Below are 26,094 nucleotides of genomic sequence, written 5' to 3' on the forward strand. Positions count from 1 at the left end.
CCCAGAGTGTGCATGGAAAATTGTCTGGCAGCCTCCCTGACAGCAAGCAGTGATAGTGCCCATGAAGGGGACCTTGTTGGGCCCGCCCCTTTCACGGTTATCGCTTCTCGGCCTTTTGGCTAAGATCAAGTGTAGTATCTGTTCTTATCAGTTTAATATCTGATACGTCCCCTATCTGGGGACCATATATTAAATGGATTTTTGAGAACGGGGGCCGATTTCGAAGCTTGCTTCCGTCGCCCTATGCATTGACCCGATATGGCAGTATCTTCGGGTACAGTGCACCACCCCCTTACAGGGTTAAAAAGAAAGATTCCTACTTTCATTGCTACCTGCTTGCTGGCTAGCCAGCTAGCCAGCCCTGTGGGCCTTGCTGCTGCTGCAGCCAATAAACAAAAGGTGGTGCTGCTGCTGCTTCTGCTGCTTCTGCTTCTGCTTGTGTCTGGCCCCTGTTGGAGCGTCCAGGCACAGGACTTCTGCTGCTGCTGACTAAATGGCCTCCTTAATTGGATCATTTGAGTAGCCAGCACACCTGTGCAGGTAGGGCATGACATGATAGGCAGCTGCCTTGATAGCGGGTGGGTGCTGAATGTTCCTAATTGACAAAATAAGATTAATGCTTATGAAGAAATATAAAATCTCATCCCTTCCCCAATATCGCGCCACACCCCTACCCCTTAATTCCCTGGTTGAACGTGATGGACATATGTCTTTTTTCGACCGTACTAACTATGTAACTATGTAACATAACATGGGGGGGGGGGGGGTCTCCTGGCTGTTCACACAGGTGTGTCATTGCTGTACATTGACCATGCATTGCTTCTGTGGTATTGCAAAGGCAAAGACAAATGCTTCCAGCCATCCATTGCACTAATGGATTGGTCATCAGCTGGCTGTCTATGTCCCGCATCAATATAGACCAAAGTACAGAGGGTTAGGCTATGCTATTGTGCACCTACCTGATGCATCAGAAGGTGCGAGGCCCTTGCTAAATTCTGTGCACAGACTTTGAGATCTATGCTTTAGACTGTATCTAAACCTGCTCCAACATGGACTGACATTCTGGCCTACTTTCAGCCGATGCGACTTGTCTGTCGCTGAACAGTCGCTTTTTATGTATTCAGCACCTATGTATAATGTTGTAAAAATGCTCTAGAAGCTAAAGTCGCAGAAATGTCACACATATTTGGCCTGCAACTTTCTGTGCGACAAATTCAGACAGGAAAAATCAGTATAAATCCTTAGAAAATTATCCCCCAGTGTCTCCATCTGCTGGCGGTATTGAATAAGCATTGCTGCACTGATGGGGTATGCATTAGACGAAAAAAAAGAAGAAAAAGAAGAATAATACGCCCAGAAAAGAGGCGAAAAGGAGAAAAACGTAAAAAAACGTGAAAAAAAAGTAAGAGGAAGAGAAGGGAAAAAAAGGTGGAAATGGGTTTAAAAGTGATTTCGGCGGAGAAATATATATATATATATATATATATATATATATATATATATATATATATATGCGCACACACACACATAGATATAAACGTATTCTCCGTTGAGATATTGCAGCCGCTGCTGTGTCCAGGCCCAGGAGCCTTAGCACTGTGCTGTGATGTCACTCAATACCACTGACATCACTAGGTGTAAACAACATCTCTCCTTTGCTGTGTATGTGACTATGGAGCTGTTTGGTGATGTCGTCTATTACGGCCTTCATAGAAGCAACAGGAGATTGTTGCATCCATCTTGAACCCTCAGAACTACAGTGCTATGATGTCACTCACTTCCACAGGCCTTGCAGAGTGTAAACAACAACAACCCAGCTTTGTTGTGTATGTAACCAAAGGGATTTGTGATGTCACCTAGAACCTTCACAGCAGCGACAGCTTTATGAGGAGCATCAGCACTGCTCTGCCTGAGCAGAACCATCACCGCCATAGGTTGTCAAATAACCCGGATTTAACCCACACAGGTAAGTCCAATGGGGTGCAGGCATGTCCTCTATGCTTACAGCTTCCCGTGGGTGTTGGTTTGATACCGTTTGGGGACAGCCAAGGAGGCATCTGCAGGCAACAAAGGTAGGTGTGTGCTTGTGTGTGTGTTTCCTATGCAGATCCTAAGCCCAGTGTCACATGCAAGTAGGAGGAGTAAGAAGGGTTCCTGGCAAATCCGGGTTATGGATTGCATTTAAAAAGGCCCCGTGGGAGTGCAATGGGCCCCTGTCTTGCTGCTTAGCAATAATGGTATGGGTTTAGGTTCTGCTGTGTGTACTGGTGGTTGACTGCCCCCCAGCCCAGAGTGTGCATGGAAAATTGTCTGGCAGCCTCCCTGACAGCAAGCAGTGATAGTGCCCATGAAGGGGACCTTGTTGGGCCCGCCCCTTTCACGGTTATCGCTTCTCGGCCTTTTGGCTAAGATCAAGTGTAGTATCTGTTCTTATCAGTTTAATATCTGATACGTCCCCTATCTGGGGACCATATATTAAATGGATTTTTGAGAACGGGGGCCGATTTCGAAGCTTGCTTCCGTCGCCCTATGCATTGACCCGATATGGCAGTATCTTCGGGTACAGTGCACCACCCCCTTACAGGGTTAAAAAGAAAGATTCCTACTTTCATTGCTACCTGCTTGCTGGCTAGCCAGCTAGCCAGCCCTGTGGGCCTTGCTGCTGCTGCAGCCAATAAACAAAAGGTGGTGCTGCTGCTGCTTCTGCTTCTGCTTGTGTCTGGCCCCTGTTGGAGCGTCCAGGCACAGGACTTCTGCTGCTGCTGACTAAATGGCCTCCTTAATTGGATCATTTGAGTAGCCAGCACACCTGTGCAGGTAGGGCATGACATGATAGGCAGCTGCCTTGATAGCGGGTGGGTGCTGAATGTTCCTAATTGACAAAATAAGATTAATGCTTATGAAGAAATATAAAATCTCATCCCTTCCCCAATATCGCGCCACACCCCTACCCCTTAATTCCCTGGTTGAACGTGATGGACATATGTCTTTTTTCGACCGTACTAACTATGTAACTATGTAACATAACATGGGGGGGGGGGGGGGGGTCTCCTGGCTGTTCACACAGGTGTGTCATTGCTGTACATTGACCATGCATTGCTTCTGTGGTATTGCAAAGGCAAAGACAAATGCTTCCAGCCATCCATTGCACTAATGGATTGGTCATCAGCTGGCTGTCTATGTCCCGCATCAATATAGACCAAAGTACAGAGGGTTAGGCTATGCTATTGTGCACCTACCTGATGCATCAGAAGGTGCGAGGCCCTTGCTAAATTCTGTGCACAGACTTTGAGATCTATGCTTTAGACTGTATCTAAACCTGCTCCAACATGGACTGACATTCTGGCCTACTTTCAGCCGATGCGACTTGTCTGTCGCTGAACAGTCGCTTTTTATGTATTCAGCACCTATGTATAATGTTGTAAAAATGCTCTAGAAGCTAAAGTCGCAGAAATGTCACACATATTTGGCCTGCAACTTTCTGTGCGACAAATTCAGACAGGAAAAATCAGTATAAATCCTTAGAAAATTATCCCCCAGTGTCTCCATCTGCTGGCGGTATTGAATAAGCATTGCTGCACTGATGGGGTATGCATTAGACGAAAAAAAAGAAGAAAAAGAAGAATAATACGCCCAGAAAAGAGGCGAAAAGGAGAAAAACGTAAAAAAACGTGAAAAAAAAGTAAGAGGAAGAGAAGGGAAAAAAAGGTGGAAATGGGTTTAAAAGTGATTTCGGCGGAGAAATATATATATATATATATATATATATATATATATATATATATATATATATATATGCGCACACACACACATAGATATAAACGTATTCTCCGTTGAGATATTGCAGCCGCTGCTGTGTCCAGGCCCAGGAGCCTTAGCATTGTGCTATGTTTTACTCAATACCACTGACATCACTAGGTGTAAACAACATCTCTCCTTTGCTGTGTATGTGACTATGGAGCTGTTTGGTGATGTCGTCTATTACGGCCTTCATAGAAGCAACAGGAGATTGTTGCATCCATCTTGAACCCTCAGAACTACAGTGCTATGATGTCACTCACTTCCACAGGCCTTGCAGAGTGTAAACAACAACAACCCAGCTTTGTTGTGTATGTAACCAAAGGGATTTGTGATGTCACCTAGAACCTTCACAGCAGCGACAGCTTTATGAGGAGCATCAGCACTGCTCTGCCTGAGCAGAACCATCACCGCCATAGGTTGTCAAATAACCCGGATTTAACCCACACAGGTAAGTCCAATGGGGTGCAGGCATGTCCTCTATGCTTACAGCTTCCCGTGGGTGTTGGTTTGATACCGTTTGGGGACAGCCAAGGAGGCATCTGCAGGCAACAAAGGTAGGTGTGTGCTTGTGTGTGTGTTTCCTATGCAGATCCTAAGCCCAGTGTCACATGCAAGTAGGAGGAGTAAGAAGGGTTCCTGGCAAATCCGGGTTATGGATTGCATTTAAAAAGGCCCCGTGGGAGTGCAATGGGCCCCTGTCTTGCTGCTTAGCAATAATGGTATGGGTTTAGGTTCTGCTGTGTGTACTGGTGGTTGACTGCCCCCCAGCCCAGAGTGTGCATGGAAAATTGTCTGGCAGCCTCCCTGACAGCAAGCAGTGATAGTGCCCATGAAGGGGACCTTGTTGGGCCCGCCCCTTTCACGGTTATCGCTTCTCGGCCTTTTGGCTAAGATCAAGTGTAGTATCTGTTCTTATCAGTTTAATATCTGATACGTCCCCTATCTGGGGACCATATATTAAATGGATTTTTGAGAACGGGGGCCGATTTCGAAGCTTGCTTCCGTCGCCCTATGCATTGACCCGATATGGCAGTATCTTCGGGTACAGTGCACCACCCCCTTACAGGGTTAAAAAGAAAGATTCCTACTTTCATTGCTACCTGCTTGCTGGCTAGCCAGCTAGCCAGCCCTGTGGGCCTTGCTGCTGCTGCAGCCAATAAACAAAAGGTGGTGCTGCTGCTGCTTCTGCTGCTTCTGCTTCTGCTTGTGTCTGGCCCCTGTTGGAGCGTCCAGGCACAGGACTTCTGCTGCTGCTGACTAAATGGCCTCCTTAATTGGATCATTTGAGTAGCCAGCACACCTGTGCAGGTAGGGCATGACATGATAGGCAGCTGCCTTGATAGCGGGTGGGTGCTGAATGTTCCTAATTGACAAAATAAGATTAATGCTTATGAAGAAATATAAAATCTCATCCCTTCCCCAATATCGCGCCACACCCCTACCCCTTAATTCCCTGGTTGAACGTGATGGACATATGTCTTTTTTCGACCGTACTAACTATGTAACTATGTAACATAACATGGGGGGGGGGGGTCTCCTGGCTGTTCACACAGGTGTGTCATTGCTGTACATTGACCATGCATTGCTTCTGTGGTATTGCAAAGGCAAAGACAAATGCTTCCAGCCATCCATTGCACTAATGGATTGGTCATCAGCTGGCTGTCTATGTCCCGCATCAATATAGACCAAAGTACAGAGGGTTAGGCTATGCTATTGTGCACCTACCTGATGCATCAGAAGGTGCGAGGCCCTTGCTAAATTCTGTGCACAGACTTTGAGATCTATGCTTTAGACTGTATCTAAACCTGCTCCAACATGGACTGACATTCTGGCCTACTTTCAGCCGATGCGACTTGTCTGTCGCTGAACAGTCGCTTTTTATGTATTCAGCACCTATGTATAATGTTGTAAAAATGCTCTAGAAGCTAAAGTCGCAGAAATGTCACACATATTTGGCCTGCAACTTTCTGTGCGACAAATTCAGACAGGAAAAATCAGTATAAATCCTTAGAAAATTATCCCCCAGTGTCTCCATCTGCTGGCGGTATTGAATAAGCATTGCTGCACTGATGGGGTATGCATTAGACGAAAAAAAAGAAGAAAAAGAAGAATAATACGCCCAGAAAAGAGGCGAAAAGGAGAAAAACGTAAAAAAACGTGAAAAAAAAGTAAGAGGAAGAGAAGGGAAAAAAAGGTGGAAATGGGTTTAAAAGTGATTTCGGCGGAGAAATATATATATATATATATATATATATATATATATATATATATATATGCGCACACACACACATAGATATAAACGTATTCTCCGTTGAGATATTGCAGCCGCTGCTGTGTCCAGGCCCAGGAGCCTTAGCACTGTGCTGTGATGTCACTCAATACCACTGACATCACTAGGTGTAAACAACATCTCTCCTTTGCTGTGTATGTGACTATGGAGCTGTTTGGTGATGTCGTCTATTACGGCCTTCATAGAAGCAACAGGAGATTGTTGCATCCATCTTGAACCCTCAGAACTACAGTGCTATGATGTCACTCACTTCCACAGGCCTTGCAGAGTGTAAACAACAACAACCCAGCTTTGTTGTGTATGTAACCAAAGGGATTTGTGATGTCACCTAGAACCTTCACAGCAGCGACAGCTTTATGAGGAGCATCAGCACTGCTCTGCCTGAGCAGAACCATCACCGCCATAGGTTGTCAAATAACCCGGATTTAACCCACACAGGTAAGTCCAATGGGGTGCAGGCATGTCCTCTATGCTTACAGCTTCCCGTGGGTGTTGGTTTGATACCGTTTGGGGACAGCCAAGGAGGCATCTGCAGGCGCAACAAAGGTAGGTGTGTGCTTGTGTGTGTGTTTCCTATGCAGATCCTAAGCCCAGTGTCACATGCAAGTAGGAGGAGTAAGAAGGGTTCCTGGCAAATCCGGGTTATGGATTGCATTTAAAAAGGCCCCGTGGGAGTGCAATGGGCCCCTGTCTTGCTGCTTAGCAATAATGGTATGGGTTTAGGTTCTGCTGTGTGTACTGGTGGTTGACTGCCCCCCAGCCCAGAGTGTGCATGGAAAATTGTCTGGCAGCCTCCCTGACAGCAAGCAGTGATAGTGCCCATGAAGGGGACCTTGTTGGGCCCGCCCCTTTCACGGTTATCGCTTCTCGGCCTTTTGGCTAAGATCAAGTGTAGTATCTGTTCTTATCAGTTTAATATCTGATACGTCCCCTATCTGGGGACCATATATTAAATGGATTTTTGAGAACGGGGGCCGATTTCGAAGCTTGCTTCCGTCGCCCTATGCATTGACCCGATATGGCAGTATCTTCGGGTACAGTGCACCACCCCCTTACAGGGTTAAAAAGAAAGATTCCTACTTTCATTGCTACCTGCTTGCTGGCTAGCCAGCTAGCCAGCCCTGTGGGCCTTGCTGCTGCTGCAGCCAATAAACAAAAGGTGGTGCTGCTGCTGCTTCTGCTGCTTCTGCTTCTGCTTGTGTCTGGCCCCTGTTGGAGCGTCCAGGCACAGGACTTCTGCTGCTGCTGACTAAATGGCCTCCTTAATTGGATCATTTGAGTAGCCAGCACACCTGTGCAGGTAGGGCATGACATGATAGGCAGCTGCCTTGATAGCGGGTGGGTGCTGAATGTTCCTAATTGACAAAATAAGATTAATGCTTATGAAGAAATATAAAATCTCATCCCTTCCCCAATATCGCGCCACACCCCTACCCCTTAATTCCCTGGTTGAACGTGATGGACATATGTCTTTTTTCGACCGTACTAACTATGTAACTATGTAACATAACATGGGGGGGGGGGGGGTCTCCTGGCTGTTCACACAGGTGTGTCATTGCTGTACATTGACCATGCATTGCTTCTGTGGTATTGCAAAGGCAAAGACAAATGCTTCCAGCCATCCATTGCACTAATGGATTGGTCATCAGCTGGCTGTCTATGTCCCGCATCAATATAGACCAAAGTACAGAGGGTTAGGCTATGCTATTGTGCACCTACCTGATGCATCAGAAGGTGCGAGGCCCTTGCTAAATTCTGTGCACAGACTTTGAGATCTATGCTTTAGACTGTATCTAAACCTGCTCCAACATGGACTGACATTCTGGCCTACTTTCAGCCGATGCGACTTGTCTGTCGCTGAACAGTCGCTTTTTATGTATTCAGCACCTATGTATAATGTTGTAAAAATGCTCTAGAAGCTAAAGTCGCAGAAATGTCACACATATTTGGCCTGCAACTTTCTGTGCGACAAATTCAGACAGGAAAAATCAGTATAAATCCTTAGAAAATTATCCCCCAGTGTCTCCATCTGCTGGCGGTATTGAATAAGCATTGCTGCACTGATGGGGTATGCATTAGACGAAAAAAAAGAAGAAAAAGAAGAATAATACGCCCAGAAAAGAGGCGAAAAGGAGAAAAACGTAAAAAAACGTGAAAAAAAAGTAAGAGGAAGAGAAGGGAAAAAAAGGTGGAAATGGGTTTAAAAGTGATTTCGGCGGAGAATATATATATATATATATATATATATATATATATATATATATATATATATATATGCGCACACACACACATAGATATAAACGTATTCTCCGTTGAGATATTGCAGCCGCTGCTGTGTCCAGGCCCAGGAGCCTTAGCACTGTGCTGTGATGTCACTCAATACCACTGACATCACTAGGTGTAAACAACATCTCTCCTTTGCTGTGTATGTGACTATGGAGCTGTTTGGTGATGTCGTCTATTACGGCCTTCATAGAAGCAACAGGAGATTGTTGCATCCATCTTGAACCCTCAGAACTACAGTGCTATGATGTCACTCACTTCCACAGGCCTTGCAGAGTGTAAACAACAACAACCCAGCTTTGTTGTGTATGTAACCAAAGGGATTTGTGATGTCACCTAGAACCTTCACAGCAGCGACAGCTTTATGAGGAGCATCAGCACTGCTCTGCCTGAGCAGAACCATCACCGCCATAGGTTGTCAAATAACCCGGATTTAACCCACACAGGTAAGTCCAATGGGGTGCAGGCATGTCCTCTATGCTTACAGCTTCCCGTGGGTGTTGGTTTGATACCGTTTGGGGACAGCCAAGGAGGCATCTGCAGGCAACAAAGGTAGGTGTGTGCTTGTGTGTGTGTTTCCTATGCAGATCCTAAGCCCAGTGTCACATGCAAGTAGGAGGAGTAAGAAGGGTTCCTGGCAAATCCGGGTTATGGATTGCATTTAAAAAGGCCCCGTGGGAGTGCAATGGGCCCCTGTCTTGCTGCTTAGCAATAATGGTATGGGTTTAGGTTCTGCTGTGTGTACTGGTGGTTGACTGCCCCCCAGCCCAGAGTGTGCATGGAAAATTGTCTGGCAGCCTCCCTGACAGCAAGCAGTGATAGTGCCCATGAAGGGGACCTTGTTGGGCCCGCCCCTTTCACGGTTATCGCTTCTCGGCCTTTTGGCTAAGATCAAGTGTAGTATCTGTTCTTATCAGTTTAATATCTGATACGTCCCCTATCTGGGGACCATATATTAAATGGATTTTTGAGAACGGGGGCCGATTTCGAAGCTTGCTTCCGTCGCCCTATGCATTGACCCGATATGGCAGTATCTTCGGGTACAGTGCACCACCCCCTTACAGGGTTAAAAAGAAAGATTCCTACTTTCATTGCTACCTGCTTGCTGGCTAGCCAGCTAGCCAGCCCTGTGGGCCTTGCTGCTGCTGCAGCCAATAAACAAAAGGTGGTGCTGCTGCTGCTTCTGCTGCTTCTGCTTCTGCTTGTGTCTGGCCCCTGTTGGAGCGTCCAGGCACAGGACTTCTGCTGCTGCTGACTAAATGGCCTCCTTAATTGGATCATTTGAGTAGCCAGCACACCTGTGCAGGTAGGGCATGACATGATAGGCAGCTGCCTTGATAGCGGGTGGGTGCTGAATGTTCCTAATTGACAAAATAAGATTAATGCTTATGAAGAAATATAAAATCTCATCCCTTCCCCAATATCGCGCCACACCCCTACCCCTTAATTCCCTGGTTGAACGTGATGGACATATGTCTTTTTTCGACCGTACTAACTATGTAACTATGTAACATAACATGGGGGGGGGGGGGGTCTCCTGGCTGTTCACACAGGTGTGTCATTGCTGTACATTGACCATGCATTGCTTCTGTGGTATTGCAAAGGCAAAGACAAATGCTTCCAGCCATCCATTGCACTAATGGATTGGTCATCAGCTGGCTGTCTATGTCCCGCATCAATATAGACCAAAGTACAGAGGGTTAGGCTATGCTATTGTGCACCTACCTGATGCATCAGAAGGTGCGAGGCCCTTGCTAAATTCTGTGCACAGACTTTGAGATCTATGCTTTAGACTGTATCTAAACCTGCTCCAACATGGACTGACATTCTGGCCTACTTTCAGCCGATGCGACTTGTCTGTCGCTGAACAGTCGCTTTTTATGTATTCAGCACCTATGTATAATGTTGTAAAAATGCTCTAGAAGCTAAAGTCGCAGAAATGTCACACATATTTGGCCTGCAACTTTCTGTGCGACAAATTCAGACAGGAAAAATCAGTATAAATCCTTAGAAAATTATCCCCCAGTGTCTCCATCTGCTGGCGGTATTGAATAAGCATTGCTGCACTGATGGGGTATGCATTAGACGAAAAAAAAGAAGAAAAAGAAGAATAATACGCCCAGAAAAGAGGCGAAAAGGAGAAAAACGTAAAAAAACGTGAAAAAAAAGTAAGAGGAAGAGAAGGGAAAAAAAGGTGGAAATGGGTTTAAAAGTGATTTCGGCGGAGAAATATATATATATATATATATATATATATATATATATATATATATATGCGCACACACACACATAGATATAAACGTATTCTCCGTTGAGATATTGCAGCCGCTGCTGTGTCCAGGCCCAGGAGCCTTAGCATTGTGCTATGTTTTACTCAATACCACTGACATCACTAGGTGTAAACAACATCTCTCCTTTGCTGTGTATGTGACTATGGAGCTGTTTGGTGATGTCGTCTATTACGGCCTTCATAGTAGCAACAGGAGATTGTTGCATCCATCTTGAACCCTCAGAACTACAGTGCTATGATGTCACTCACTTCCACAGGCCTTGCAGAGTGTAAACAACAACAACCCAGCTTTGTTGTGTATGTAACCAAAGGGATTTGTGATGTCACCTAGAACCTTCACAGCAGCGACAGCTTTATGAGGAGCATCAGCACTGCTCTGCCTGAGCAGAACCATCACCGCCATAGGTTGTCAAATAACCCGGATTTAACCCACACAGGTAAGTCCAATGGGGTGCAGGCATGTCCTCTATGCTTACAGCTTCCCGTGGGTGTTGGTTTGATACCGTTTGGGGACAGCCAAGGAGGCATCTGCAGGCAACAAAGGTAGGTGTGTGCTTGTGTGTGTGTTTCCTATGCAGATCCTAAGCCCAGTGTCACATGCAAGTAGGAGGAGTAAGAAGGGTTCCTGGCAAATCCGGGTTATGGATTGCATTTAAAAAGGCCCCGTGGGAGTGCAATGGGCCCCTGTCTTGCTGCTTAGCAATAATGGTATGGGTTTAGGTTCTGCTGTGTGTACTGGTGGTTGACTGCCCCCCAGCCCAGAGTGTGCATGGAAAATTGTCTGGCAGCCTCCCTGACAGCAAGCAGTGATAGTGCCCATGAAGGGGACCTTGTTGGGCCCGCCCCTTTCACGGTTATCGCTTCTCGGCCTTTTGGCTAAGATCAAGTGTAGTATCTGTTCTTATCAGTTTAATATCTGATACGTCCCCTATCTGGGGACCATATATTAAATGGATTTTTGAGAACGGGGGCCGATTTCGAAGCTTGCTTCCGTCGCCCTATGCATTGACCCGATATGGCAGTATCTTCGGGTACAGTGCACCACCCCCTTACAGGGTTAAAAAGAAAGATTCCTACTTTCATTGCTACCTGCTTGCTGGCTAGCCAGCTAGCCAGCCCTGTGGGCCTTGCTGCTGCTGCAGCCAATAAACAAAAGGTGGTGCTGCTGCTGCTTCTGCTGCTTCTGCTTCTGCTTGTGTCTGGCCCCTGTTGGAGCGTCCAGGCACAGGACTTCTGCTGCTGCTGACTAAATGGCCTCCTTAATTGGATCATTTGAGTAGCCAGCACACCTGTGCAGGTAGGGCATGACATGATAGGCAGCTGCCTTGATAGCGGGTGGGTGCTGAATGTTCCTAATTGACAAAATAAGATTAATGCTTATGAAGAAATATAAAATCTCATCCCTTCCCCAATATCGCGCCACACCCCTACCCCTTAATTCCCTGGTTGAACGTGATGGACATATGTCTTTTTTCGACCGTACTAACTATGTAACTATGTAACATAACATGGGGGGGGGGGGGTCTCCTGGCTGTTCACACAGGTGTGTCATTGCTGTACATTGACCATGCATTGCTTCTGTGGTATTGCAAAGGCAAAGACAAATGCTTCCAGCCATCCATTGCACTAATGGATTGGTCATCAGCTGGCTGTCTATGTCCCGCATCAATATAGACCAAAGTACAGAGGGTTAGGCTATGCTATTGTGCACCTACCTGATGCATCAGAAGGTGCGAGGCCCTTGCTAAATTCTGTGCACAGACTTTGAGATCTATGCTTTAGACTGTATCTAAACCTGCTCCAACATGGACTGACATTCTGGCCTACTTTCAGCCGATGCGACTTGTCTGTCGCTGAACAGTCGCTTTTTATGTATTCAGCACCTATGTATAATGTTGTAAAAATGCTCTAGAAGCTAAAGTCGCAGAAATGTCACACATATTTGGCCTGCAACTTTCTGTGCGACAAATTCAGACAGGAAAAATCAGTATAAATCCTTAGAAAATTATCCCCCAGTGTCTCCATCTGCTGGCGGTATTGAATAAGCATTGCTGCACTGATGGGGTATGCATTAGACGAAAAAAAAGAAGAAAAAGAAGAATAATACGCCCAGAAAAGAGGCGAAAAGGAGAAAAACGTAAAAAAACGTGAAAAAAAAGTAAGAGGAAGAGAAGGGAAAAAAAGGTGGAAATGGGTTTAAAAGTGATTTCGGCGGAGAATATATATATATATATATATATATATATATATATATATATATATGCGCACACACACACATAGATATAAACGTATTCTCCGTTGAGATATTGCAGCCGCTGCTGTGTCCAGGCCCAGGAGCCTTAGCACTGTGCTGTGATGTCACTCAATACCACTGACATCACTAGGTGTAAACAACATCTCTCCTTTGCTGTGTATGTGACTATGGAGCTGTTTGGTGATGTCGTCTATTACGGCCTTCATAGAAGCAACAGGAGATTGTTGCATCCATCTTGAACCCTCAGAACTACAGTGCTATGATGTCACTCACTTCCACAGGCCTTGCAGAGTGTAAACAACAACAACCCAGCTTTGTTGTGTATGTAACCAAAGGGATTTGTGATGTCACCTAGAACCTTCACAGCAGCGACAGCTTTATGAGGAGCATCAGCACTGCTCTGCCTGAGCAGAACCATCACCGCCATAGGTTGTCAAATAACCCGGATTTAACCCACACAGGTAAGTCCAATGGGGTGCAGGCATGTCCTCTATGCTTACAGCTTCCCGTGGGTGTTGGTTTGATACCGTTTGGGGACAGCCAAGGAGGCATCTGCAGGCAACAAATGTAGGTGTGTGCTTGTGTGTGTGTTTCCTATGCAGATCCTAAGCCCAGTGTCACATGCAAGTAGGAGGAGTAAGAAGGGTTCCTGGCAAATCCGGGTTATGGATTGCATTTAAAAAGGCCCCGTGGGAGTGCAATGGGCCCCTGTCTTGCTGCTTCTTAGCAATAATGGTATGGGTTTAGGTTCTGCTGTGTGTACTGGTGGTTGACTGCCCCCCAGCCCAGAGTGTGCATGGAAAATTGTCTGGCAGCCTCCCTGACAGCAAACAGTGATAGTGCCCATGAAGGGGACCTTGTTGGGCCCGCCCCTTTCACGGTTATCGCTTCTCGGCCTTTTGGCTAAGATCAAGTGTAGTATCTGTTCTTATCAGTTTAATATCTGATACGTCCCCTATCTGGGGACCATATATTAAATGGATTTTTGAGAACGGGGGCCGATTTCGAAGCTTGCTTCCGTCGCCCTATGCATTGACCCGATATGGCAGTATCTTCGGGTACAGTGCACCACCCCCTTACAGGGTTAAAAAGAAAGATTCCTACTTTCATTGCTACCTGCTTGCTGGCTAGCCAGCTAGCCAGCCCTGTGGGCCTTGCTGCTGCTGCAGCCAATAAACAAAAGGTGGTGCTGCTGCTGCTTCTGCTGCTTCTGCTTCTGCTTGTGTCTGGCCCCCTGTTGGAGCGTCCAGGCACAGGACCTTCTGCTGCTGCTGACTAAATGGCCTCCTTAATTGGATCATTGAGTAGCCAGCACACCTGTGCAGGTAGGGGCATGACATGATAGGCAGCTGCCTTGATAGCGGGTGGGTGCTGAATGTTCCTAATTGACAAAATAAGATTAATGCTTATGAAGAAATATAAAATCTCATCCCTTCCCAATATCGCGCCACACCCCTACCCCTTAATTCCCTGGTTGAACGTGATGGACATATGTCTTTTTTCGACCGTACTAACTATGTAACTATGTAACATAACATGGGGGGGGGGGGGTCTCCTGGCTGTTCACACAGGTGTGTCATTGCTGTACATTGACCATGCATTGCTTCTGTGGTATTGCAAAGGCAAAGACAAATGCTTCCAGCCATCCATTGCACTAATGGATTGGTCATCAGCTGGCTGTCTATGTCCCGCATCAATATAGACCAAAGTACAGAGGGTTAGGCTATGCTATTGTGCACCTACCTGATGCATCAGAAGGTGCGAGGCCCTTGCTAAATTCTGTGCACAGACTTTGAGATCTATGCTTTAGACTGTATCTAAACCTGCTCCAACATGGACTGACATTCTGGCCTACTTTCAGCCGATGCGACTTGTCTGTCGCTGAACAGTCGCTTTTTATGTATTCAGCACCTATGTATAATGTTGTAAAAATGCTCTAGAAGCTAAAGTCGCAGAAATGTCACACATATTTGGCCTGCAACTTTCTGTGCGACAAATTCAGACAGGAAAAATCAGTATAAATCCTTAGAAAATTATCCCCCAGTGTCTCCATCTGCTGGCGGTATTGAATAAGCATTGCTGCACTGATGGGGTATGCATTAGACGAAAAAAAAGAAGAAAAAGAAGAATAATACGCCCAGAAAAGAGGCGAAAAGGAGAAAAACGTAAAAAAAACGTGAAAAAAAAGTAAGAGGAAGAGAAGGGAAAAAAAGGTGGAAATGGGTTTAAAAGTGATTTCGGCGGAGAAATATATATATATATATATATATATATATATATATATATATGCGCACACACACACATAGATATAAACGTATTCTCCGTTGAGATATTGCAGCGCTGCTGTGTCCAGGCCCAGGAGCCTTAGCACTGTGCTGTGATGTCACTCAATACCACTGACATCACTAGGTGTAAACAACATCTCTCCTTTGCTGTGTATGTGACTATGGAGCTGTTTGGTGATGTCGTCTATTACGGCCTTCATAGAAGCAACAGGAGATTGTTGCATCCATCTTGAACCCTCAGAACTACAGTGCTATGATGTCACTCACTTCCACAGGCCTTGCAGAGTGTAAACAACAACAACCCAGCTTTGTTGTGTATGTAACCAAAGGGATTTGTGATGTCACCTAGAACCTTCACAGCAGCGACAGCTTTATGAGGAGCATCAGCACTGCTCTGCCTGAGCAGAACCATCACCGCCATAGGTTGTCAAATAACCCGGATTTAACCCACACAGGTACGTCCAATGGGGTGCAGGCATGTCCTCTATGCTTACAGCTTCCCGTGGGTGTTGGTTTGATACCGTTTGGGGACAGCCAAGGAGGCATCTGCAGGCAACAAAGGTAGGTGTGTGCTTGTGTGTGTGTTTCCTATGCAGATCCTAAGCCCAGTTGTCACATGCAAGTAGGAGGAGTAAGAAGGGTTCCTGGCAAATCCGGGTTATGGATTGCATTTAAAAAGGCCCCGTGGGAGTGCAATGGGCCCCTGTCTTGCTGCTTAGCAATAATGGTATGGGTTTAGTTCTGCTGTGTGTACTGGTGGTTGACTGCCCCCCAGCCCAGAGTGTGCATGGAAAATTGTCTGGCAGCCTCCCTGACAGCAAGCAGTGATAGTGCCCATGAAGGGGACCTTGTTGGGCCCGCCCCTTTCACGGTTATCGCTTCTCGGCCTTTTGGCTAAGATCAAGTGTAGTATCTGTTCTTATCAGTTTAATATCTGATACGTCCCCTATCTGGGGACCATATATTAAATGGATTTTTGAGAACGGGGGGCCGATTTCGAAGCTTGCTTCCGTCGCCCTATGCATTGACCCGATATGGCAGTATCTTCGGGTACAGTGCACCACCCCCTTACAGGGTTAAAAAGAAAGATTCCTACTTTCATTGCTACCTGCTTGCTGGCTAGCCAGCTAGCCAGCCCTGTGGGCCTTGCTGCTGCTGCAGCCAATAAACAAAAGGTGGTGCTGCTGCTGCTTCTGCTGCTTCTGCTTCTGCTTGTGTCTGGCCCTGTTGGAGCGTCAGGCACAGGACTTCTGCTGCTGCTGACTAAATGGCCTCCTTAATTGGATCATTTGAGTAGCCAGCACACCTGTGCAGGTAGGGCATGACATGATAGGCAGCTGCCTTGATAGCGGGTGGGTGCTGAATGTTCCTAATTGACAAAATAAGATTAATGCTTATGAAGAAATATAAAATCTCATCCCTTCCCCAATATCGCGCCACACACCCCTACCCCTTAATTCCCTGGTTGAACGTGATGGACATATGTCTTTTTCGACCGTACTAACTATGTAACTATGTAACATAACATGGGGGGGGGGGGGGTCTCCTGGCTGTTCACACAGGTGTGTCATTGCTGTACATTGACCATGCATTGCTTCTGTGGTATTGCAAAGGCAAAGACAAATGCTTCCAGCCATCCATTGCACTAAATGGATTGGTCATCAGCTGGCTGTCTATGTCCCGCATCAATATAGACCAAAGTACAGAGGGTTAGGCTATGCTATTGTGCACCTACCTGATGCATCAGAAGGTGCGAGGCCCTTGCTAAATTCTGTGCACAGACTTTGAGATCTATGCTTTAGACTGTATCTAAACCTGCTCCAACATGGACTGACATTCTGGCCTACTTTCAGCCGATGCGACTTGTCTGTCGCTGAACAGTCGCTTTTTTATGTATTCAGCACCTATGTATAATGTTGTAAAAATGCTCTAGAAGCTAAAGTCGCAGAAATGTCACACATATTTGGCCTGCAACTTTCTGTGCGACAAATTCAGGACCAGGAAAAATCAGTATAAATCCTTAGAAAATTATCCCCCAGTGTCTCCATCTGCTGGCGGTATTGAATAAGCATTGCTGCACTGATGGGGTATGCATTAGACGAAAAAAAAGAAGAAAAAGAAGAATAATACGCCCAGAAAAGAGGCGAAAAGGAGAAAAACGTAAAAAAACGTGAAAAAAAAGTAAGAGGAAGAGAAGGAAAAAAAGGTGGAAATGGGTTTAAAAGTGATTTCGGCGGAGAAATATATATATATAATATATATATATATATATATATATATATATATATGCGCACACACACACATAGATATAAACGTATTCTCCGTTGAGATATTGCAGCCGCTGCTGTGTCCAGGCCCAGGAGCCTTAGCACTGTGCTGTGATGTCACTCAATACCACTGACATCACTAGGTGTAAACAACATCTCTCCTTTGCTGTGTATGTGACTATGGAGCTGTTTGGTGATGTCGTCTATTACGGCCTTCATAGAAGCAACAGGAGATTGTTGCATCCATCTTGAACCCTCAGAACTACAGTGCTATGATGTCACTCACTTCCACAGGCCTTGCAGAGTGTAAACAACAACACCCAGCTTTGTTGTGTATGTAACCAAAGGGATTTGTGATGTCACCTAGAACCTTCACAGCAGCGACAGCTTTATGAGGAGCATCAGCACTGCTCTGCCTGAGCAGAACCATCACCGCCATAGGTTGTCAAATAACCCGGATTTAACCCACACAGGTAAGTCCAATGGGGTGCAGGCATGTCCTCTATGCTTACAGCTTCCCGTGGGTGTTGGTTTGATACCGTTTGGGGACAGCCAAGGAGGCATCTGCAGGCAACAAAGGTAGGTGTGTGCTTGTGTGTGTGTTTCCTATGCAGATCCTAAGCCCAGTGTCACATGCAAGTAGGAGGAGTAAGAAGGGTTCCTGGCAAATCCGGGTTATGGATTGCATTTAAAAAGGCCCCGTGGAGTGCAATGGGCCCCTGTCTTGCTGCTTAGCAATAATGGTATGGGTTTAGGTTCTGCTGTGTGTACTGGTGGTTGACTGCCCCCCAGCCCAGAGTGTGCATGGAAAATTGTCTGGCAGCCTCCCTGACAGCAAGCAGTGATAGTGCCCATGAAGGGGACCTTGTTGGGCCCGCCCCTTTCACGGTTATCGCTTCTCGGCCTTTTGGCTAAGATCAAGTGTAGTATCTGTTCTTATCAGTTTAATATCTGATACGTCCCCTATCTGGGGACCATATATTAAATGGATTTTTGAGAACGGGGGCCGATTTCGAAGCTTGCTTCCGTCGCCCTATGCATTGACCCGATATGGCAGTATCTTCGGGTACAGTGCACCACCCCCTTACAGGGTTAAAAAGAAAGATTCCTACTTTCATTGCTACCTGCTTGCTGGCTAGCCAGCTAGCCAGCCCTGTGGGCCTTGCTGCTGCTGCAGCCAATAAACAAAAGGTGGTGCTGCTGCTGCTTCTGCTGCTTCTGCTTCTGCTTGTGTCTGGCCCTGTTGGAGCGTCCAGGCACAGGACTTCTGCTGCTGCTGACTACAATGGCCTCCTTAATTGGATCATTTGAGTAGCCAGCACACCTGTGCAGGTAGGGCATGACATGATAGGCAGCTGCCTTGATAGCGGGTGGGTGCTGAATGTTCCTAATTGACAAAATAAGATTAATGCTTATGAAGAAATATAAAATCTCATCCCTTCCCCAATATCGCGCCACACCCCTACCCCTTAATTCCCTGGTTGAACGTGATGGACATATGTCTTTTTTCGACCGTACTAACTATGTAACTATGTAACATAACATGGGGGGGGGGGGGGGTCTCCTGGCTGTTCACACAGGTGTGTCATTGCTGTACATTGACCATGCATTGCTTCTGTGGTATTGCAAAGGCAAAGACAAATGCTTCCAGCCATCCATTGCACTAATGGATTGGTCATCAGCTGGCTGTCTATGTCCCGCATCAATATAGACCAAAGTACAGAGGGTTAGGCTATGCTATTGTGCACCTACCTGATGCATCAGAAGGTGCGAGGCCCTTGCTAAATTCTGTGCACAGACTTTGAGATCTATGCTTTAGACTGTATCTAAACCTGCTCCAACATGGACTGACATTCTGGCCTACTTTCAGCCGATGCGACTTGTCTGTCGCTGAACAGTCGCTTTTTATGTATTCAGCACCTATGTATAATGTTGTAAAAATGCTCTAGAAGCTAAAGTCGCAGAAATGTCACACATATTTGGCCTGCAACTTTCTGTGCGACAAATTCAGACAGGAAAAATCAGTATAAATCCTTAGAAAATTATCCCCCAGTGTCTCCATCTGCTGGCGGTATTGAATAAGCATTGCTGCACTGATGGGGTATGCATTAGACGAAAAAAAAGAAGAAAAAGAAGAATAATACGCCCAGAAAAGAGGCGAAAAGGAGAAAAACGTAAAAAAACGTGAAAAAAAAGTAAGAGGAAGAGAAGGGAAAAAAAGGTGGAAATGGGTTTAAAAGTGATTTCGGCGGAGAAATATATATACTATATATATATATATATATATATATATATATATATATATGCGCACACACACACATAGATATAAACGTATTCTCCGTTGAGATATTGCAGCCGCTGCTGTGTCCAGGCCCAGGAGCCTTAGCACTGTGCTGTGATGTCACTCAATACCACTGACATCACTAGGTGTAAACAACATCTCTCCTTTGCTGTGTATGTGACTATGGAGCTGTTTGGTGATGTCGTCTATTACGGCCTTCATAGAAGCAACAGGAGATTGTTGCATCCATCTTGAACCCTCAGAACTACAGTGCTATGATGTCACTCACTTCCACAGGCCTTGCAGAGTGTAAACAACAACAACCCAGCTTTGTTGTGTATGTAACCAAAGGGATTTGTGATGTCACCTAGAACCTTCACAGCAGCGACAGCTTTATGAGGAGCATCAGCACTGCTCTGCCTGAGCAGAACCATCACCGCCATAGGTTGTCAAATAATTTAACCCACACAGGTAAGTCCAATGGGGTGCAGGCATGTCCTCTATGCTTACAGCTTCCCGTGGGTGTTGGTTTGATACCGTTTGGGGACAGCCAAGGAGGCATCTGCAGGCAACAAAGGTAGGTGTGTGCTTGTGTGTGTGTTTCCTATGCAGATCCTAAGCCCAGTGTCACATGCAAGTAGGAGGAGTAAGAAGGGTTCCTGGCAAATCCGGGTTATGGATTGCATTTAAAAAGGCCCCGTGGGAGTGCAATGGGCCCCTGTCTTGCTGCTTAGCAATAATGGTATGGGTTTAGGTTCTGCTGTGTGTACTGGTGGTTGACTGCCCCCCAGCCCAGAGTGTGCATGGAAAATTGTCTGGCAGCCTCCCTGACAGCAAGCAGTGATAGTGCCCATGAAGGGGACCTTGTTGGGCCCCGCCCCCTTTTCACGGTTATCGCTTCTCGGCCTTTTGGCTAAGATCAAGTGTAGTATCTGTTCTTATCAGTTTAATATCTGATACGTCCCCTATCTGGGGACCATATATTAAATGGATTTTTGAGAACGGGGGCCGATTTCGAAGCTTGCTTCCGTCGCCCTATGCATTGACCCGATATGGCAGTATCTTCGGGTACAGTGCACCACCCCCTTACAGGGTTAAAAGAAAGATTCCTACTTTCATTGCTACCCTGCTTGCTGGCTAGCCAGCTAGCCAGCCCTGTGGGCCTTGCTGCTGCTGCAGCCAATAAACAAAAGGTGTGTGCTGCTGCTGCTTCTGCTGCTTCTGCTTCTGCTTGTGTCTGGCCCCTGTTGGAGCGTCCAGGCACAGGACTTCTGCTGCTGCTGACTAAATGGCCTCCTTAATTGGATCATTTGAGTAGCCAGCACACCTGTGCAGGTAGGGCATGACATGATAGGCAGCTGCCTTGATAGCGGGTGGGTGCTGAATGTTCCTAATTGACAAAATAAGATTAATGCTTATGAAGAAATATAAAATCTCATCCCTTCCCCAATATCGCGCCACACCCCTACCCCTTAATTCCCTGGTTGAACGTGATGGACATATGTCTTTTTTCGACCGTACTAACTATGTAACTATGTAACATAACATGGGGGGGGGGGGGGTCTCCTGGCTGTTCACACAGGTGTGTCATTGCTGTACATTGACCATGCATTGCTTCTGTGGTATTGCAAAGGCAAAGACAAATGCTTCCAGCCATCCATTGCACTAATGGATTGGTCATCAGCTGGCTGTCTATGTCCCGCATCAATATAGACCAAAGTACAGAGGGTTAGGCTATGCTATTGTGCACCTACCTGATGCATCAGAAGGTGCGAGGCCCTTGCTAAATTCTGTGCACAGACTTTGAGATCTATGCTTTAGACTGTATCTAAACCAGCTCCAACATGGACTGACATTCTGGCCTACTTTCAGCCGATGCGACTTGTCTGTCGCTGAACAGTCGCTTTTTTATGTATTCAGCACCTATGTATAATGTTGTAAAAATGCTCTAGAAGCTAAAGTCGCAGAAATGTCACACATATTTGGCCTGCAACTTTCTGTGCGACAAATTCAGACAGGAAAAATCAGTATAAATCCTTAGAAAATTATCCCCCAGTGTCTCCATCTGCTGGCGGTATTGAATAAGCATTGCTGCACTGATGGGGTATGCATTAGACGAAAAAAAAGAAGAAAAAGAAGAATAATACGCCCAGAAAAGAGGCGAAAAGGAGAAAAACGTAAAAAAAACGTGAAAAAAAAGTAAGAGGAAGAGAAGGAAAAAAAGGTGGAAATGGGTTTAAAAGTGATTTCGGCGGAGAAATATATATATATATATATATATATATATATATATATATATATATGCGCACACACACACATAGATATAAACGTATTCTCCGTTGAGATATTGCAGCCGCTGCTGTGTCCAGGCCCAGGAGCCTTAGCACTGTGCTGTGATGTCACTCAATACCACTGACATCACTAGGTGTAAACAACATCTCTCCTTTGCTGTGTATGTGACTATGGAGCTGTTTGGTGATGTCGTCTATTACGGCCTTCATAGAAGCAACAGGAGATTGTTGCATCCATCTTGAACCCTCAGAACTACAAGTGCTATGATGTCACTCACTTCCACAGGCCTTGCAGAGTGTAAACAACAACAACCCAGCTTTGTTGTGTATGTAACCAAAGGGATTTGTGATGTCACCTAGAACCTTCACAGCAGCGACAGCTTTATGAGGAGCATCAGCACTGCTCTGCCTGAGCAGAACCATCACCGCCATAGGTTGTCAAATAACCCGGATTTAACCCACACAGGTAAGTCCAATGGGGTGCAGGCATGTCCTCTATGCTTACAGCTTCCCGTGGGTGTTGGTTTGATACCGTTTGGGGACAGCCAAGAGGCATCTGCAGGCAACAAAGGTAGGTGTGTGCTTGTGTGTGTGTTTCCTATGCAGATCCTAAGCCCAGTGTCACATGCAAGTAGGAGGAGTAAGAAGGGTTCCTGCAAATCCGGGTTATGGATTGCATTTAAAAAGGCCCCGTGGAGTGCAATGGGCCCCTGTCTTGCTGCTTAGCAATAATGGTATGGGTTTAGGTTCTGCTGTGTGTACTGGTGGTTGACTGCCCCCAGCCCAGAGTGTGCATGGAAAATTGTCTGGCAGCCTCCCTGACAGCAAGCAGTGATAGTGCCCATGAAGGGAACCTTGTTGGGGCCCGCCCCTTTCACGGTTATCGCTTCTCGGCCTTTTGGCTAAGATCAAGTGTAGTATCTGTTCTTATCAGTTTAATATCTGATACGTCCCCTATCTGGGGACCATATATTAAATGGATTTTTGAGAACGGGGGCCGATTTCGAAGCTTGCTTCCGTCGCCCTATGCATTGACCCGATATGGCAGTATCTTCGGGTACAGTGCACCACCCCCTTACAGGGTTAAAAAGAAAGATTCCTACTTTCATTGCTACCTGCTTGCTGGCTAGCCAGCTAGCCAGCCCTGTTGGGCCTTGCTGCTGCTGCAGCCAATAAACAAAAGGTGGTGCTGCTGCTGCTTCTGCTGCTTCTGCTTCTGCTTGTGTCTGGCCCCTGTTGGAGCGTCCAGGCACAGGACTTCTGCTGCTGCTGACTAAATGGCCTCCTTAATTGGATCATTTGAGTAGCCAGCACACCTGTGCAGGTAGGGCATGACATGATAGGCAGCTGCCTTGATAGCGGGTGGGTGCTGAATGTTCCTAATTGACAAAATAAGATTAATGCTTATGAAGAAATATAAAATCTCATCCCTTCCCCAATATCGCGCCACAACCCCTACCCCCTTAATTCCCTGGTTGAACGTGATGGACATATGTCTTTTTTCGACCGTACTAACTATGTAACTATGTAACATAACATTGGGGGGGGGGGGTCTCCTGGCTGTTCACACAGGTGTGTCATTGCTGTACATTGACCATGCATTGCTTCTGTGGTATTGCAAAGGCAAAGACAAATGCTTCCAGCCATCCATTGCACTAATGGATTGGTCATCAGCTGGCTGTCTATGTCCCGCATCAATATAGACCAAAGTACAGAGGGTTAGGCTATGCTATTGTGCACCTACCTGATGCATCAGAAGGTGCGAGGCCCCTTGCTAAATTCTGTGCACAGACTTTGGAGATCTATGCTTTAGACTGTATCTAAACCTGCTCCAACATGGACTGACATTCTGGCCTACTTTCAGCCGATGCGACTTGTCTGTCGCTGAACAGTCGCTTTTTATGTATTCAGCACCTATGTATAATGTTGTAAAAATGCTCTAGAAGCTAAAGTCGCAGAAATGTCACACATATTTGGCCTGCAACTTTCTGTGCGACAAATTCAGACAGGAAAAATCAGTATAAATCCTTAGAAAATTATCCCCCAGTGTCTCCATCTGCTGGCGGTATTGAATAAGCATTGCTGCACTGATGGGTATGCATTAGACGAAAAAAAAGAGAAAAAGAAGAATAATACGCCCAGAAAAGAGGCGAAAAGGAGAAAAACGTAAAAAAACGTGAAAAAAAAGTAAGAGGAAGAGAAGGGAAAAAAAGGTGGAAATGGGTTTAAAAGTGATTTCGGCGGAGAAATATATATATATATATATATATATATATATATATTATATATATATGCGCACACACACACATAGATATAAACGTATTCTCCGTTGAGATATTGCAGCCGCTGCTGTGTCCAGGCCCAGGAGCCTTAGCACTGTGCTGTGATGTCACTCAATACCACTGAACATCACTAGGTGTAAACAACATCTCTCCTTTGCTGTGTATGTGACTATGGAGCTGTTTGGTGATGTCGTCTATTACGGCCTTCATAGAAGCAACAGGAGATTGTTGCATCCATCTTGAACCCTCAGAACTACAGTGCTATGATGTCACTCACTTCCACAGGCCTTGCAGAGTGTAAACAACAACAACCCAGCTTTGTTGTGTATGTAACCAAAGGGATTTGTGATGTCACCTAGAACCTTCACAGCAGCGACAGCTTTATGAGGAGCATCAGCACTGCTCTGCCTGAGCAGAACCATCACCGCCATAGGTTGTCAAATAACCCGGATTTAACCCACACAGGTAAGTCCAATGGGGTGCAGGCATGTCCTCTATGCTTACAGCTTCCCGTGGGTGTTGGTTTGATACCGTTTGGGGACAGCCAAGGAGGCATCTGCAGGCAACAAAGGTAGGTGTGTGCTTGTGTGTGTGTTTCCTATGCAGATCCTAAGCCCAGTGTCACATGCAAGTAGGAGGAGTAAGAAGGGTTCCTGGCAAATCCGGGTTATGGATTGCATTTAAAAAGGCCCCGTGGGAGTGCAATGGGCCCCTGTCTTGCTGCTTAGCAATAATGGTATGGGTTTAGGTTCTGCTGTGTGTACTGGTGGTTGACTGCCCCCCAGCCCAGAGTGTGCATGGAAAATTGTCTGGCAGCCTCCCTGACAGCAAGCAGTGATAGTGCCCATGAAGGGGACCTTGTTGGGCCCGCCCCTTTCACGGTTATCGCTTCTCGGCCTTTTGGCTAAGATCAAGTGTAGTATCTGTTCTTATCAGTTTAATATCTGATACGTCCCCTATCTGGGGACCATATATTAAATGGATTTTTGAGAACGGGGGCCGATTTCGAAGCTTGCTTCCGTCGCCCTATGCATTGACCCGATATGGCAGTATCTTCGGGTACAGTGCACCACCCCCTTACAGGGTTAAAAAGAAAGATTCCTACTTTCATTGCTACCTGCTTGCTGGCTAGCCAGCTAGCCAGCCCTGTGGGCCTTGCTGCTGCTGCAGCCAATAAACAAAAGGTGGTGCTGCTGCTGCTTCTGCTGCTTCTGCTTCTGCTTGTGTCTGGCCCCTGTTGGAGCGTCCAGGCACAGGACTTCTGCTGCTGCTGACTAAATGGCCTCCTTAATTGGATCATTTGAGTAGCCAGCACACCTGTGCAGGTAGGGCATGACATGATAGGCAGCTGCCTTGATAGCGGGTGGGTGCTGAATGTTCCTAATTGACAAAATAAGATTAATGCTTATGAAGAAATATAAAATCTCATCCCTTCCCCAATATCGCGCCACACCCCTACCCCTTAATTCCCTGGTTGAACGTGATGGACATATGTCTTTTTTCGACCGTACTAACTATGTAACTATGTAACATAACATGGGGGGGGGGGGGGTCTCCTGGCTGTTCACACAGGTGTGTCATTGCTGTACATTGACCATGCATTGCTTCTGTGGTATTGCAAAGGCAAAGACAAATGCTTCCAGCCATCCATTGCACTAATGGATTGGTCATCAGCTGGCTGTCTATGTCCCGCATCAATATAGACCAAAGTACAGAGGGTTAGGCTATGCTATTGTGCACCTACCTGATGCATCAGAAGGTGCGAGGCCC

At 46.2% G+C, this 26,094-nt stretch overlaps 12 non-coding genes across 12 annotated transcripts; all 12 read left to right on the top strand.

Moving 5' to 3' along the window:
• The first annotated feature begins 99 nt into the window (after positions 1 to 99).
• Positions 100 to 290, top strand: LOC130341163 (U2 spliceosomal RNA). The gene has a single exon (XR_008881152.1). It is a non-coding gene; the product is annotated as a U2 spliceosomal RNA (small nuclear RNA).
• A 2,095-nt stretch (positions 291 to 2,385) lies between these two features.
• Positions 2,386 to 2,576, top strand: LOC130341164 (U2 spliceosomal RNA). Its single transcript, XR_008881153.1, has one exon. It is a non-coding gene; the product is annotated as a U2 spliceosomal RNA (small nuclear RNA).
• Positions 2,577 to 4,668: 2,092 nt separating this feature from the next.
• On the top strand, positions 4,669 to 4,859 carry LOC130341165 (U2 spliceosomal RNA). Its single transcript, XR_008881154.1, has one exon. It is a non-coding gene; the product is annotated as a U2 spliceosomal RNA (small nuclear RNA).
• Positions 4,860 to 6,950: 2,091 nt separating this feature from the next.
• On the top strand, positions 6,951 to 7,141 carry LOC130341166 (U2 spliceosomal RNA). Its single transcript, XR_008881155.1, has one exon. It is a non-coding gene; the product is annotated as a U2 spliceosomal RNA (small nuclear RNA).
• A 2,098-nt stretch (positions 7,142 to 9,239) lies between these two features.
• LOC130341168 (U2 spliceosomal RNA) lies at positions 9,240 to 9,430 on the top strand. The gene has a single exon (XR_008881157.1). It is a non-coding gene; the product is annotated as a U2 spliceosomal RNA (small nuclear RNA).
• A 2,090-nt stretch (positions 9,431 to 11,520) lies between these two features.
• LOC130341169 (U2 spliceosomal RNA) lies at positions 11,521 to 11,711 on the top strand. Its single transcript, XR_008881158.1, has one exon. It is a non-coding gene; the product is annotated as a U2 spliceosomal RNA (small nuclear RNA).
• Positions 11,712 to 13,801: 2,090 nt separating this feature from the next.
• LOC130341171 (U2 spliceosomal RNA) lies at positions 13,802 to 13,992 on the top strand. Its single transcript, XR_008881159.1, has one exon. It is a non-coding gene; the product is annotated as a U2 spliceosomal RNA (small nuclear RNA).
• A 2,085-nt stretch (positions 13,993 to 16,077) lies between these two features.
• Positions 16,078 to 16,269, top strand: LOC130341140 (U2 spliceosomal RNA). Its single transcript, XR_008881133.1, has one exon. It is a non-coding gene; the product is annotated as a U2 spliceosomal RNA (small nuclear RNA).
• A 2,092-nt stretch (positions 16,270 to 18,361) lies between these two features.
• Positions 18,362 to 18,552, top strand: LOC130341172 (U2 spliceosomal RNA). The gene has a single exon (XR_008881160.1). It is a non-coding gene; the product is annotated as a U2 spliceosomal RNA (small nuclear RNA).
• A 2,092-nt stretch (positions 18,553 to 20,644) lies between these two features.
• Positions 20,645 to 20,835, top strand: LOC130341173 (U2 spliceosomal RNA). Its single transcript, XR_008881161.1, has one exon. It is a non-coding gene; the product is annotated as a U2 spliceosomal RNA (small nuclear RNA).
• A 2,089-nt stretch (positions 20,836 to 22,924) lies between these two features.
• Positions 22,925 to 23,115, top strand: LOC130341174 (U2 spliceosomal RNA). Its single transcript, XR_008881162.1, has one exon. It is a non-coding gene; the product is annotated as a U2 spliceosomal RNA (small nuclear RNA).
• A 2,093-nt stretch (positions 23,116 to 25,208) lies between these two features.
• Positions 25,209 to 25,399, top strand: LOC130341175 (U2 spliceosomal RNA). The gene has a single exon (XR_008881163.1). It is a non-coding gene; the product is annotated as a U2 spliceosomal RNA (small nuclear RNA).
• The last annotated feature ends 695 nt before the right edge of the window (positions 25,400 to 26,094 follow it).

Source organism: Hyla sarda, unplaced genomic scaffold (genome assembly GCF_029499605.1).
Source record: "Hyla sarda isolate aHylSar1 unplaced genomic scaffold, aHylSar1.hap1 scaffold_612, whole genome shotgun sequence".
In the NCBI taxonomy this organism is placed as follows: Eukaryota; Metazoa; Chordata; class Amphibia; order Anura; family Hylidae; genus Hyla; species Hyla sarda.